Source organism: Myotis daubentonii, chromosome 5 (genome assembly GCF_963259705.1).
Source record: "Myotis daubentonii chromosome 5, mMyoDau2.1, whole genome shotgun sequence".
Lineage (NCBI taxonomy): Eukaryota > Metazoa > Chordata > Mammalia > Chiroptera > Vespertilionidae > Myotis > Myotis daubentonii.
Window position 1 is genome coordinate 77,337,379 of NC_081844.1, and position 15,346 is coordinate 77,352,724.

General features: G+C 51.1%; 1 protein-coding gene and 1 pseudogene across 1 annotated transcript in view; one reads left to right on the forward strand and one right to left on the reverse strand.

Moving 5' to 3' along the window:
- FSTL4 (follistatin like 4) overlaps positions 1 to 15,346 on the reverse strand; it is a 324,334-nt gene that overhangs the window by 218,591 nt on the left and 90,397 nt on the right. The window lies entirely within an intron of this gene.
- The window catches only part of LOC132234422 (pre-mRNA-splicing factor 38A-like), a 40,532-nt pseudogene continuing 33,640 nt past the window's right edge, over positions 8,455 to 15,346 (forward strand).

The following is a 15,346-nucleotide window of genomic DNA, read 5'->3' on the forward strand; positions in this document are numbered from 1 at the left end:
AGGAGAGAGCCAGTCTGATTCCTGTCCTCTGGGTGGGGGGGTTCAGTGCACAACCCAACAATAAACCAGTAAACACATCATGATCCGAGCTGTTTGCAGGCACACACAAATGGGGTAAGGGCTGTGGAGGAAATGAACAGGCAAGGAGCATAAGGAAGAAATAGCGGGGCGAAACCCACTTGGAGGGAGTGGACTTTTACTCAGTGCCCGAGAATGAGAAAGAGGGTGCTGTGCAGAGTCAGGGGAAGGGGAGCATGGTCATTGGAGGAGGCCAGAGTGTCTGGAGCCCAGAGGCAAAAAAGAGTGGGGACACGCTGAGATTTGGGAGGTAGGAAGGGGCTAGCTCACGCAGAAGGGCCTGGTGGGGACTTGAAAGGGCGATGGGAGTGGGGAGCTGGGATTACCTTTTAGGTGGCTCACTCTGCCATGGGAAGAATGGTTTGTGGGGGGTAAGCCTGGCAGGAGGGAAACCAGTGCGAGGGGATGAGGGTCATTCAGGTGAGAGGGGGCTGGCTTGTCTAACTTGGTGGCAATGGGGGTTGGAGGTGTGGACAGATTTCAGATACAAATACAGAAGGTGGAGCCAAGTGGACTTGATGCTGGAGGTGGAAAAGGGAGGGATGGCAGATGACTCAGTCTTCCAACTTGACAAGTGGGTGGATTTTAGTGCTGTTCTCTGAGCCGGGCATGGCCGGGAGAAGTGGCTACATCTGGGGGCTGGCAGAGGGGATAGAACAGTTTTATTCTGGGCATTTGACGCCTGAGATGCCAAGTGCTAATACCAGAAGGCCAGACCTTCCAAGCAGGTTGAACAGAAGAGGAGGGTTCAAAGCGACAGGGCAGGCACACGCATTTCTTCCTCCTCCTGAGTCTCAATGAAAATGACGTTGGAAGAATAAATCACATAGAAATGAAGAGAATGGGAGAGCTACCCTCACTGAGCAAGGGATTTAGAGACATTCTGGAAGAACATTCATTGGTGAACAGCCAAGAAAGGAAAAGCCAGGATATCCTGAAAGAGTGGTACAACCTAAAAGGATGTTCTAGATTGAGTCAAGAAACAGAGGCTCCAAGAGAGAGGACTTCAGGCTGAAGAGACAGCTGATGACAAAAGAGGTAACCTGAATGAGTGCGAGCATATGTGAAAGGCAAGTAATGGAGAGTGAAAAAGGAGAATCTATCCGAAATCGATGCCAGAAAAAGGTCTTCATTGCATGAAACAAGGGGTCAGTGTGCTGGATGCACAGAGAATGAAGTGAAATATTAGGACGTAATTTGACTTGCCAGAGGACACTTTTATAGACATAATAATATAAATGTAATTTATTTGCCCTCAACTTTTAGAATCAGCTTACAGATCAATGATGGGAGGCCATCCAATGCTGGCATGGCAGGGACAGAGCTTGGTCACTGAGTCCAACCCCCGCCTTTAGAGATGGATAAACCAGAACTGGAACAGGAATGTGATTTTCCCAAGGCCCCTCAGACTGCGGAGAGTGCCCGTGGCTCCTGCTCGCCCGCCCTCCCGGGCCCTGTCTCCCATTGCCCACCTTGCCTGGCTCACTACTACCACGCTGGGGGGGGGAGCTTCTGCTGCGGTCCTGCCTTCTCAGCAAGGGCTGCTCTGACTTCCGCAGAGTTTATCATCCAGTTCCAGTTCTGACCAGCCTCCCCCACCTGCTTCCTTAGACACCTTTCCTCCCAGGAGGGGCAGCTATTTCCTCTCTGGAGAAGAGAACCTGGCCCGTCCAATGTGTTGTGATCCAGTGCTCTGTTCCTATCGTTTTTGGATGCTTCGCGAGAGGCATGGATTTGAAAAGGGAAAAGTATCAACAGTGTGCTTTGTGCAGTGATACGTCAAGGCACATTAGCCACTCAGCAGTTTGCCAGCAAGCAGCCCCACACCTCTGGGTCTGCGGGGCTCTGACGGGCTGGACAGGGTGCTCCTGGCTGTGCGCCATGTGCCCCTCCCGTGGCCTCTCTGGGTCTGAGATCCGAACTGACCAGGCATGCTTGGGTAAGGACACCTTTGGCAGCCTGAGGTGACGGCTGTCCACGTGGTCATGGGGTCAAGAGGTCAGCCGGGCCAGTCCTCTGCATCCAGAGCAATGCCGCTGCCTAGACATGCTTCCCTGGAGACGTCTTCTAGAGAAACACGCTGCAGGGATGGTGTGATGTGCTCCACCTCGCCTCGTCCTGCTGAACTTTCTTCCCACTCTCGGTCCAGGGAGGCTCAGGAGAGCTAGCCCTCTTCAGTGCTACCCACGTCACACCTGGTAATGGAGACCTGGGTGTGCAGCATCTAGGATGGCCTCATACGCACAGGTAACAACAAGTGACAACTAATAACTACAGAATGGGACACACAAACATACACACAGCCTCTCCACGGCCCCTGCAACCCCTCCCTCCCAATGCCCAGCAGCTCCAATCAAGTCGCCAGAGGAGAAAGGACTGGGGTAGAGGGGACCAAGTATTTGGGGAGAGGCAGCAGGGGTGCAGGGCCCAGCTGGAGAACAAGGCACCTCTGGAAGGCGGACTCAGATTCTGTGGGGGCCAGGCCCTTCCGTTCTAGCCCCGAAGGAGCGCGCCCAGCCCCACCCATGCAGCAGGGAGGGCACAGGCCTGCGGCAAGTGCCAGGGTCTGCCTGTCTGTGTGAATAATTCCCTTCAGCAGTTCATCAAGGGCGTTCCGTGCTCAGGGATGGGCAAACCTCCCTGGCGTTCATGACTTAGAGGCAGGCATTGCAACATTAAGCAGCTATTTGTGAAGAAGGGCTTTCATTTTCTGCTTCCCTGCCCTGGCATTAATAAGGAAAGCGCACCTAATTGCCAAGAATGGTTGAGGCAATGAGAGACAATTCTGAATGCCAGGGTCAGGAAAGGGCTGGTGCACCCATGGTTTCTCCTAAATGGTCTCTCCTCTGTGTCTTAGCAGCTTCCTCTAAGGGCAGTAAACGAACAGCAATTTCTTTGTAGTTTGGTAGTTGTCTCATTGAAGTGGTCCTGTGATTTTAATTGATGGTGTTCACTCCCACCCTCCGTGGGAGGAGACAGCGCACTGGGTCCCCAGGGCAGCCTAAGCCATCCACGGTCCCAACGTCCCAATGCTCCGCTCCCACAGGGCCAGAGACGGAAAGGGAATGTTTGCGTGCCTCAAGGGGGCTGTGCGCCTCAGGTCCAGGCCAGGCCGGCCCCAGGCCATGGCCACGGCCTTCGCAGACATACGTCGCGGAGGGTTGGGAGCGTCTTCGTTGAGAACCGAAACTAAGCTCCAGGCTTCACTTCCGGAGATGCCTGCTCCCTTTAGACAACAACTGTATTGATTTCCCCAGTTAACTACCAACAGGTGGGAGAGGAGGGCACGCAACAAAATGCCATTTGTAATTTAAAATTCTTTATTGAAAAGGGCTCCGCGGTAATAGGCCACCGTCAATCATTTCGAAGATGCCTTCACAAAGGAGGCGCGGCGTCTGAGATGGAGGGCGAGGGTTTCCCAGTGTCTCCCCTCCCCGCCCCTCCCTCCCTCAGCCCTCCTGTCAGAAAGCTATTTTATCTCCGGGGAAGTTTTATGCCAGGGATATATGACCAGAATACATGAAGGTCTTTTAAATTTATTTTCAATAGCCCTGCTTACTCTCTTCCCTCTGAAATATTTAGCATCTAACTCGTTCTTTCTGCTGCTAGCAAAGTCCAGGTGCAGGTAGGTGGCTCGGTAGAGATGGCAGAATGTCACACCAAGGTAATTGTTTCTCTTTATTTCCTCTAGATAGAGAATAAGTAATAGGCGAGTCTGAATTAACGGGCGGTGCTTCCATCACCGGCTCCAGCGATAAACATAAAGCAGGAGATTGAATTTGGAGTGGTCTGCATAATCAGCTCCCGCCCCCCCGTCCCCCCCCCCCCCGCCCCCACGTCAGAAGCCTTCCTGAGAATGATCTACATTCCCGGCCAGGTCTGCTCTGGGCTGTGACGGTTCCCACCCTTTGGGCCAGGTCTGCTCTGGGCTGTGACGGTTCCCACCCTTTGGAAACTCTGAGCGGAGGGACTGCCTTCCCCATCCAACCTCAAGAAGAGTGTGGGTCAGTAGGCTCCCCCCATGGAGCTCTGGGCAGTGTGGGGGGGGGGGGGGTAGGCAGGGGCAGAGTTCAGGGAAGAAGGAGGGGCAGAGAAAAGGCAAGGAGTAGAGGCAAAAACCAAGGTGCTTGAGGTCAGCAGGGAGGTGGGAGAAGGTAAGTGCATGGGGCAAAAGCGAGGCCACAGCACCCAGACAAGAGCCTTGACGGGCGTCTGAACCAAATGGAATCAACCCCCAGACCTTCCGAAGCCTCGTCACTGAGCTTCAAGGAAGCTGTGCGAAGCGAAGCTCGATTACAAAGCCATGAAGGAAGCGGATAGCCGTGTGCCGGCCCATTCGGCACCCTGTGGAGGGCCCCTCCGTTTCCTTATCTCCTGTGTACCTTATTACATTCCGTGTTAGTATGCAGCCCACGTGGGCTCTAAATGAATATTGGTCTAAGCACTTGGTTTAGCTAAAGTACACTGTTACTATCTTACACCAATGCTCTTATACCTCGCAGAATAATTTGAGATTGAGAACAAAGTTTGTTTTTCCCCCCTCCAAGCATTTTAAGCAGACAAGGCATAAATATTCATGAGTGATAGGAAAGCTAGCGAGAGAGAAGTGGTGGCGGAGAAAACGGTTCTGTGAAATTTTTATAGCCCAGCCACTTACTCTGAACCGAAAACAGTACGTCGGATGTCCAATCTGCCATCCTCACCAACCGACGCCCAATTTCTGAGGCGAGAGAGGTCTCTGTCCCACCAACGTTTCCGGCGTGTTTTCCCGAGTCCCCTTCCCTCCCCCGTCACAGTTTCTCTATTCAGGAGCCAGAGGTTGTCCTTTCTGTGGAGAATGGACCTCCCTGACCCCATGTCTGTGGGACCCTCTGAGTGATCTTTCGATGTATACACATATATTATAACTAGAATTGGAAGACTGGTTTGTAAGTTCCTTCTCACGCCACAGTGTGAACCCCAGGAAATGGCTGGATGAGGTCAGGAACCAAGTGAAGTCTGGGTCAGATACACTCAGTGCCTGGGGCTGGGGTCCTGGGATCCTTCAGGTGGATCAGCATGAACCCAACTGACCCACCTGAAGGTTATAACCACGACCTTGGCCTCTTTGGCAAAGTGTCTTCACACCTGGGCTGAGCCTGGCACAGGGGGTGCTTAGTAAACCATTTGTGTGAGTGAAGATTTTTGCATGTTCTGCCATCACCACCGCTCTGCTCAAGGAGCCAACAGAGGAATGCCATTGATATGCAAATGTTTACCCACTATGTTTCAGCCTGTTTAAAATAACTGTTCAAATGACTCACTAATTGTCCGTGAGAATAAATCATGTAACAATTCCACAATATATATATTTTTAAAATCTTAACATCAGGGAGGGAGGCTGGGAGGAAGGGGGGAAAGAAGGAAAGGGGAGGGGGGAGTTACAGACATTCCTTAAATCTGCTATAGCTTAACTGGCTTATAAAAATATTGCTCTGATTTCTCAGGAGAGGGCGTCAAATTTCTCACAAATGACCAATAAGCAGCTCCACCATTTTTCTCTCTGATTCTCCTTGCCATTCTAACAAATTCCACTCCTTCCCTGCCTACCCACTAGATTGCCACTCCGTGGGGCATCTACCTTATGCTGACTACTCTGCTCAGTGGTTTTCATACCTCTCATTGAATCCTCCTAGCAAACCCGTGGAGACGGGGCTTGTAAGTCCCCACCTTGCAGATGAGGAAACTGAGGCTGGAGAACATATGTGGCTTGCCCTGGGCCACAGAACTGGTTGGTACCAGAGCTGGGAATGAAACTGCTTTGTGGGGTTCCTGCTTTTACCCAGTTTCCCGTATTTCTCTCTTCAGGAAGGTACAGGGTGGCAGACTTGACCCCTTAATGTTTTGTCTGCTTCTCTTCTCTGAGAGAACGACCAGCTGCATTTTAATTGGCTCAGGCGACAACGTTACTGAAAGCATCTTCTTTAAACTTTATCTTCAAAACGCTGCAAGATCCTTTTCCTTTCTTCCCTGAAAAGTGCCACTTTCCCAGAGAATTCAGAGAGAAATTTTCCCAGATAAGTGATAACTCTGTTGGCGGGTACTAAAGCACACCTCTCATTGCAGACATTTCATATTACTTTGTGCTTCAATTACTGAAAAGTTTCCATTGTCTGGCTTATGTGACTGCATCAGCGATGGCATCTGAGACAGATGCCAATCCATTAACACCAGTGGGACAATTTTCTCTTTCCCAGTCTCATGCTGGTGAATATGATTGCAGGAGCGGGTTTCATTAGGGAGCAAATTATGTTCTTCCATTCGAGGCCCCTTGAATCCCAAGCCACCTTCGATGTTCCTCCAAGATTTTACTGATGAAAAAATAGGTGGGAATTAACCATATAACCAATTCCATGATTTCCCCCCCCCTCTTAAAATGTATGCTGTGGCCCCAAATGGACTTAGATTCACACAGCTACCTTCATCCTCACGATTTATGAGGTGACTGTACACACAACCAGTCTGAAAATACCATGACTGCTCATCTGAAATTCTACGTTTCCTGGTGAGATACACAAGTCGCCTGTCTCTGGTCTGCTTCTATCAGCGACTTGGGTTTGAACCACAGGAGTGAGCATCTGTAACTGCGGTAATAGGCAGGGGGTAAATAATGCCTTTTCAGGAGAGAGCCTTATTTTGTTGCAATTTTAGAATGCATTCCCAATATTAGAGGCCTGCAAATTTAATCTTAATTTCTTCCGTGATTTTCTCTTTAAGGTTCTCCATTGATCCCCTGAGTCAAGAAAATGAGTAGTTCATCATCTGCCTGATCAACAATGGCTGAGTTCACCCACGTTGCCTCCTCCGTTTCCTTCCATCAGATCAGGACAAGATTTTAATTTTTCATGAAGAGTGAAACTGTGGCTTTTTACATGGCCAGATATCTGGGGTAATCGGCTTGCACACAGTAATGCAGTTTCAGCTGGAGGCTCCCGAGGCCACTGAGCTGCCCTCAATTGTGGAATGGAAAGGACGCTGCCTTCTCAGGTGGAGTTGGGGGTGGGGGGACTGAAGGGATAGGGGAGGGACATACACACAATGTGGAGACCAGCCACATCCCACCCACAAGGCAGCCCATGGGTGTGTCTTGAAAGTATACAGATAAAAGTCATTCCTTCTGTCTCAAATCTTTGAACATTTTCCATGTGAAGTGAAATTATTTGGATAATTCTTTAAGTAAAACAAAAATGTCAAATGCTGGGGAAAGCATGTAGAAAAGTTTAAATAAAATAGAAATGCTGAAAAAATTTTGAACTCCTTGCTACATGTTCTTATATTGTCTCGTGTTATTTCCTTCATAGCACACTTACCAGTCCCTAACACTTTTAAGTTTGTTCGCTTGCTAATTGTCTCCCTCCACTGCAATGATGGTCCCATGGACAGGGGCCTTCTGTGTCTTGCTCACTGCAGGCTCCCAGGGTTCAGACCAGTGCCAGGCACACAGAAGGAGCAAAATAAGTGTTTGCTTGGGTCAATGAATGAATGCGAGTCAGCAGCCTGAGTCTAGCCTGACTCCACTGATGACTGAACTGTAACAGGTACAAGACATCTCTGAGACCCACTTTTTTTCCATCCAAAGACAATGATACTATAGCCAATAAATGGAAACCACCCAGATCTTCCTCAACTGGTAGATGGTTGAACAAAATGTGGAACATAGGATGCTATAGGGGTCAACAATGAAAAGGAATGAGGTTCTGATACACAGAAGAACTGTAAGAATGTCTGCCCAGTGAAATAAGCCAGACCCTCTAGGCCATACGTTTATATTTAGTCCATTTATATGAAATGTCTAGAAGAGGCGGATCTATAGACAGAAAGTGGATTAGTGCCTACAAATGGGCATGAGGTTTCTTCTGGGGGTGAGGAAACCTTCTAAAATTAGATTGCAGTGATAGTTGCACAGTTCTGTGAATATAATAAAACCATTGGATTGTACAGTAAACACGGATGAGTTTTATGGTATGTAAATTTATCTCAATAAAGATGTTTTAAAAAATGAAATACTCCTGCATCAAATAATTATAGGAACAAAGCCTCAAGTCTACTGACCACACAGACAAAGTTTTGGTCAAACTAGAGATAACATCTAGGCCTCAGTTGTGTTTCAGCTGCAGGGCCAGAGAGCAGCAAGGCCAGGCAGGACAATGCCATGGCTGACGTCAGGACCAGCGACGAGGACTAATGAGCCCCTGCCCTGACGCCAGCCAATCGGCAGAGGCCACAACCCTGAGGAGACACACCTGGAAAGCTGATGAATGTTCTTTTGAGACCCTCCCCTGAGACCTCCAGATAAAAGGCCTTAAGAGCTGGTCACAAGCTCCAGTCACCGGTCTCATGGTCATGGCTCCATGTGGGAGGTGGGTAAGGAGACACTGCTTGAGCTGGGTAACCTCCGGCTGCCATGGCTTGCCCCCTGCACCCACAGGCTTCTAGTGGACTGGTTTCACCAGAGGGAAAAACACCAGCCATTGAGTTAAACAGAATCAGGATTCCATCAGCATCGCAACGCGGTCTCTGTAAGGAACCCGTGCAACATTTCCAAGTTCAAGATGGTCGCCTGAGCTATGTAAACGAGACTTCCCCACCTTTCTCCTTTTCTCACTGGGTTTTTTTACTTATTTTTTTAACCTGGACATGACACACTAAAGGACCTGACAGAAATAGAACTGAAGGCGTTCTAAAACGACGAACCGCAGGGTCCGGGATGCTCACAGCATCCACGGCACCCACCCTTGATATCTGGTGGACGAGATCCTTCAGGCACGAATCTAGGAGCCCAAGTACTGGAAAGAGGACGGCTTTGGACTTACGGCTGAACTTGTAGTCAATGAAGCCATGGAGTTCAGGTTTGTGGGAGGTGCCTACGGTGGCAACATAAAGCCAGCTCCCTTTCTGTGTTTGACCTTGAGGATGCTTCAGATTCCACTGGCGAAGGAGCTCATTGTTGAGTTTATAAAAAATGAAGACTTCAAGTATATCCACATGTTGGGAGCACTTTACACGAGGCCAACAGGCACTGCAATTGATTGGAGCCACTACAAGTACTTGGAGCCTCTGCACAACGACTACAGAAGAATTAAGAGCCAGAACCGAAATGGGAGGTTTGAACTGATGCACGTAGATGAGTTCATCGATGAACTACTCACGGTGAGAGAGTCTGATATCATTCTGGCCGGGCCACAGAAACGATGAGGAATCCAGTGAAGAGGAGGAGGAGAAACTGGAGAGGGTACCATTACCTGACCACCACCAGAGAAGCTACTGAGACCGGGGCCAGCCCCGTTGTTCTCCCACACTGTGCTGTAGGAGAAGGAGGAGAGCCCCCGCCCCCCCCCCCGCCCCCCAAGCATCAGAGCTGGAGTCCAAGAGGGCAAGTCAGCAGGTCCTGAGACAGACGGCACATCCTGTTCTAGTCCCCGGGTCATCCCCACAGTTGCAGACACGGAGCCACTCAAAATCCCCTGGAAGGCCTAAGAAAAGCCACCCAAGAGCCGGAGAGAGAAGGAGGAATGGGCTCAGTTTGGCTTTAGTCCGTGGCCTCCTGCAGGTATGAAGGCATCTCTCCAGGTGGAAGGATTAAGGTCTACTCCCGAGGCAGCTATGAGGATATTTTGTGTGTGTGTTTTTTTTTAACCTAAAAGTTTCTCCACTTTATTTTTTAAATGAAAGAAGAGCTGAGTTTTGTGTCTCTTTTTGAGTCCTGATCCCTGTTTGAGGGATAATGGTCCCCACGGGCTGCTTTTCACTCCTTTGTAAAACCAACACTGAGGATCGGAGGGGTGGAGGGTATGAATGACCAGGAGAGGATGTGACCACCTAGTGACCCTTTTGTTATTAAAGTTAACACACCATTTTCAAAAAAATAAACAGACGCAGATGCCTGCAAAAAAAATGAAACCCTGCCTGTGTGCCGAGTTCTTTCCGGGGTCTTTGGGAAATGCATACAGGTGTAGCTACTGTGCCTTTCATCGCCTTAAACAAAACAAACTACATACAAGACTCAAAAACTATTTTGAACAAAGAAGGTGACACTCATTCCTCCTTCTCCATGAGGATCAAATGAGACAATGTTTATCAAAGCGTCTGACACAGACAGCGAGAAAAGCTGGTGCGCATCTGCTGGAATGCGGGCACTGCTGACCACACCCGCCCCGCACAGAGCAGGCAGTGGGGCGCCCAGATGCTGGAGCTCGATGCCTGGGTTTGAAGCTGAGCTCTGCCATCTACTGGCCCCAGGATCTTGGGCAAATGACTTCACCTCTGTAAGCCTCAGGTTCCTCATCTGTAAAATGGGAATTTTAATATCAACCTCATTGTCTCCGATCTGAACCTGGTGCAGAGTAAGCCCTGTATAAATACAGGTGGGGCAAAAGTAGGGTGACAGTTGTGAATATGCGAAACAGAGTTTACTCTTGTATAATTATTTATCAACTATTGTATTATTTTCTATACAAACAACTGTAAACCTACCTTTGCCCCACCCTGCATTTGCCATTACTACTGTTTCAGTTTCTCATTGAGACCGAAAAGCTAAATGCCACCACAGTGCTCGCACAGCCATCTTACTGCACCAACGGCCAGAGCATCGCTCCAAGTGACGGCTGGACAAGCAAAGAGCTTTCAGATTCACCAAGGTTTGCTTTGGGAGGCACTCTCTGATTTGACCTGAGCCACCCCCTTGGCCTGATAATGCCTGGCTTGGGTCAAGTTAAGTCCCTGTCTACCAGTAGCTGCAGCTCCTGGATAGCAGGGGAGAGGGCCTGCGTGTGTGAGTGCTGGGGGCCAGTCTCCTCCGTCCCAGTCTTTTCTGCTATGTTTTCTCCAGTGATGCCTCTCTTAGAATCTCACATCTAATCCTTAAGCCTCTGCTCTCAGATGACCTTCCACATGACCCTGAAGAAATGCTTCGCTAGATGATGAGCCTCTGTTTTCCTAGGAAGAAAAACTTGATGTTTACTTCCTTTGTTGGCTTCGGCAGCACATATACTAAATGAGATTTCTCTCCCGAAGGTTTACCTGTTCAAGAAAAGAGCAGCCCCTGACCGAGAAGCAGGCCGTGCACATCACAGTTGAGACCTGGGGGGAGGGAGAAGACGGGCCAGCCCGTGACACGGACACAGTCCCGGCAATCCCAGATGCGCCCGCAGTCCAGGCTGCGGGGAACAGTGGCCATCGCCTAATAAGCTTAATGAGCCAGCCCGGCAGCGGCTGGGGACCCCAGTGTTTGCAGGGCACATTCTGAGAGCAGGCCTGTGTCGGTGCCTGCACAGGCAGCGAGCATGCGGCCCAGGCATTTGGGCCTTGGGATGTTCCCCTGCTTGGGTTTGGGTGGTCAGTTTTCTTTTGTTTTTTGTTTTTTTTAATCCTCACCCACAGATACATTTTTATTGATTTTTAGAGAGAGAGGAAGAGAGAGAGAGAGAAGTATTGACCAGTTGCCTCCCATAGGCAACCTGACTGGAGATTGAACCTGCAACCTAGGTACGTGCCCTGAGCAATAATCAAACCCACAGTCTTCTGATGTACAGGACGATGCTCCAACCAACCGAGCCACCCAGCAGGGCCTAGGTTTTCGTTCTGATCCTAACCACTCCTGAGCCTCCAAGCACTGCTGTGGAAGGACTCACCACAGGTGCTAAGCCACTCAGCTCGAAAGAACATTTTCTTTGTTCATTCATTCAGCAAGCGCCTGGATTTGTAAGGGTGACAAGCCAGACACAGTCTCTACATTCAGGGAGTGACCCAGAATTGACCCACCCTGAGGAGGGGCAAGTTCCGCTCCTAGGACAGCAGCCTAATGCAAGGAGGATGGGGAGCTGCAAACTTCTGTCCTTGGCACCTACGAGGGCACCCCTACAGCAACAAGCCCCGAGCACAGGCAGAGAGACTGGATCCCAGCTCCTGGGGATAATGGGTCTGGAGAGCAAGGGAGAGAGGGAGAGACGGGGGAGAGAGGGAGGGAGGGAAGGAGGGAAGGAGGGGAGGGAGGGAGGGAGAGGAGGCAGCTGACTCCAGGTGGAAAGGGAAGACATCTGAGAAAGATGAGCAGGACCATAGCCAGGCAGTCTGCCTGCACACGCAGTCCCAGTTTCACTAAAAACGAATGCTAATCGATGAAGGGAAAAAAATGCCATGCGAGTTGTTTGTTTGAAAAAGAACAAGGGAGCCAGACTGCAATGCCAAGAGACGCAAACTCAGATCCAGGCTTCTGGCTGGCACTGCTCCAGCTCGGGCTGCAGAGCGACACTGATGGCACGCCGCTGAGGACAGCGCGGGAGACCGTTAGCAATGGCCAGGCTCCCGGGAAACACTGCCGGCCAGGGTGGGGGCTGCGCAGGGGTCAGTCTGATTCAGCCCTGATTGTCACAGGCCCTGAGGAAGCCACAGGAATGGCTGGCTTCCAGAGAACGCTGCAGGGGCTAACATAGGCTGACCCCGCCTTGCCCATTGGTGCCCATCACTTCCTGCCAGGCAACCAGCTGGCTGCCTGGAGTAGGGCCTCGCAGCTCACCCTTGGTCCGAGTGGGAACACAGATCTATAGGCCCAGCTATCAAGAGAGTGAGCAGGAGCCAGGAGGCTTCCCCACCACAGCACACAGCTAGGGTGGTCGGGAGGGGAGGAGAAGATGGTTGGTGTGAGGGTGGGGGTCCCAAGGCCTCCTTTGAAGGGCAGGGGTTTAGGGATCCCTCGGCCAGTGTCAGGGTCAGCTTCAACTTGACAAAAGGAGGGAGGCTCAGAGTAGGCCCACCTGGGGCTGTGTGCCCTGGGAACGCAGTCTCTCTGGCCCCAGGCAGGTAATCCACCGAGGCTACACAGAGAGAGCTGAGGGCTCTCATGGACAAGCCATCTTCAGAGAACGCCAAGCAGCCAGCAAAGGGTGTGTGCACACGCCTCCACACGTGTGCACACCACAGTGAGCCCTTGCTCAGCGCCCACCCCAACGAAAAGGCTGGTATATGCTGGCCGGGGCTATGACTGGACTCTCTCCTAAAGCCAGACCTTCTAAGGCCATCCGAGTCACCTATGGATGGGCCAGTCGTCCTCATCATGGGCCAGACCCCCTGACCCCGGCCCCGGACAGACCTCATTACTTAGCCTGCAGGCGAAGGCCAGTTCACCAGCCAGCCCTTTCCCTGTGGTGCCACTTCCTCCCAGAGCTTCTCACTGCCAGGTTTTATGGTTCAGCAAGGTGTATGCGGGGCATGGTGGTGGGAGGCCAGGAGGCTCCAGGGCAGGTGGGGAGCCTCTGGGCAGAGGCAGGCGGGGGGGTCAGCAGAAGATGAAACCCTTTCCTGCTGTCGATCCTGCCACACAGCCCAACAGGACGCCTACTTAGCCCTCTCCCAGGCAAGTGTCCCAAACCATCTGAACTAGAGGCGCTGGCTGCAGTTTCCACCTCCTCCAGCTCCTCCCTTGCAGCCTGGAGGCCTCCAGCAAGAATGTCCACTCCCACTATTTCCCTTTGGCCCCCTCACCTCCCTTATCCTCCTTCCAAATTCCCAGCATCCATCGCTCTCCAGCCACATGGCTGCTTCAGTGTCCACTAACCGGACTCTGCTGTCCCTTGTCCACCCTCTCCCAGATGAACCTCATAGGTCCATGCAGGTTCCTCTGTCCCCTGGGTGTGGCACCTTCTCTGCTGCATAGCAACCTGGGCGATTTCTTTATCTCCCAGGCACGGACCCTGGAATGAATGAAAGTCAGCAGCGGAAGTGGTGTCTCACGCACTCTGAGCCCCTTCTCTGCAGAAGCTTGAACTGTAGGAAAAAGACTGCTTTCTGAGAAGGATGTTTCTCTCCCAGGCCTCCTTGCATAGAACCTTGAAGACAACACTGGAAGAAAGGCCACTTCCACTTGCACAAGTTGAGCATTTAAAAAAAAAAGAACTAGAAATAATTAAAATTCCTGTTTTCTTCACTAACCAAGAAAGTCAGAGTAGAAGACGCCCCACTAGCTTATATGTGAGGGGAACTCTGTTCTACGCTGATGAGAACCATCACATGCCAATGAAAAGCATGCTGCGTGCAAGGCTTAGAGCAGCTCACCTGCGAATCCCCCACCCCTCTGCCTGGCCAGCAGGAGAACCACCTCTGCTACCCAGACCTCCACTGCTTTCTCTGCACCTCGAGGTGGCTCTTTTCAGACACCGCCTCAGGGACACTGTCTACTGTCTCTTACGTGACAACGCAGTGACAAGAGCCTGGTGCCGGCATTCGGGACACTTCAAGTCTAGTCCCAGCTGATGTCGGCAGGAGGCCCTGTGTCCCGCTCTGTAAGGTGGGGATGCCCCTTACTTACTTCGCATGGTCGTCATCGGGATATGCTGAGATCGTGCGTGTGATGGCGAGGGCTCCCTGCATGCAAACAGCTTGTGTTTATTAAGCAACAAGTTCTTCCTGCCGTAGGAAGATGCTTTGAGTTCAGGCTAACTCTCATTTGGGGATGATTTGCAGGCTAACTTCACCCAAAGAACTTCCCTGGCTCCTCTCTTGTTTTTATCTCTTTGTCAAGGATTTCAATACATTTATATTACCCTTGGTAGAGAGCTGTGAGTTTTGGTATAAAAATGAAATGTGACTGCCTCAGATAGGGCCACTTCTCTACCCAGAAAAAAGCCACAACCTGTTTATAAGACATTCCGGAGCATCAAGAGTTTGTCTCTGGCCACAGAGGGGGCCCTGCAGCAGCCCCGCAGGAGGAACACGGTTCTCTTACTTAGCGTGTGCTTTGGAATAAGTACGGAGCCAGAGCGCACACTCACAGCCGGCTCTTGGGAGCAGGTGCTAGAAATATCTGCCTGGAGACTCAGAGAGGAGGCAGGAGGGGAGCCCTTCATGGGCAGCTAATGGAGCTGACTCGGTGCAGCCGAACCTCCCACTTCTGGTTCGTTGGGCGGGGGGTGGAGAGGAGGGGGCGGGGGTGGCCAGCTGTGTGTGCAAGGCTGACTCTGGGAACACTGAGTGTGAAGTCTAATTTAGTTTCCGTTTTGCAGCAACTCAAACTAGAAATGGCCAGGACTTGCTGCTCTGCAGAGGTCCTTTAAGAGGCAAATGACTTATCAGCAGCACATTCCTAGCAAATATGCGCGTGAAAGCAGCCAGGGCAGCAGCAAAGAAGTTGCCTTGAGTGGGCTGCGGGGCAGACACAGGCTCAGCAAACACTCGGTGCCTGGGAAACTCAGCCAGTTCCTGGCTATCAAGAGACTGTGGGTGGGAGGCTGAATGG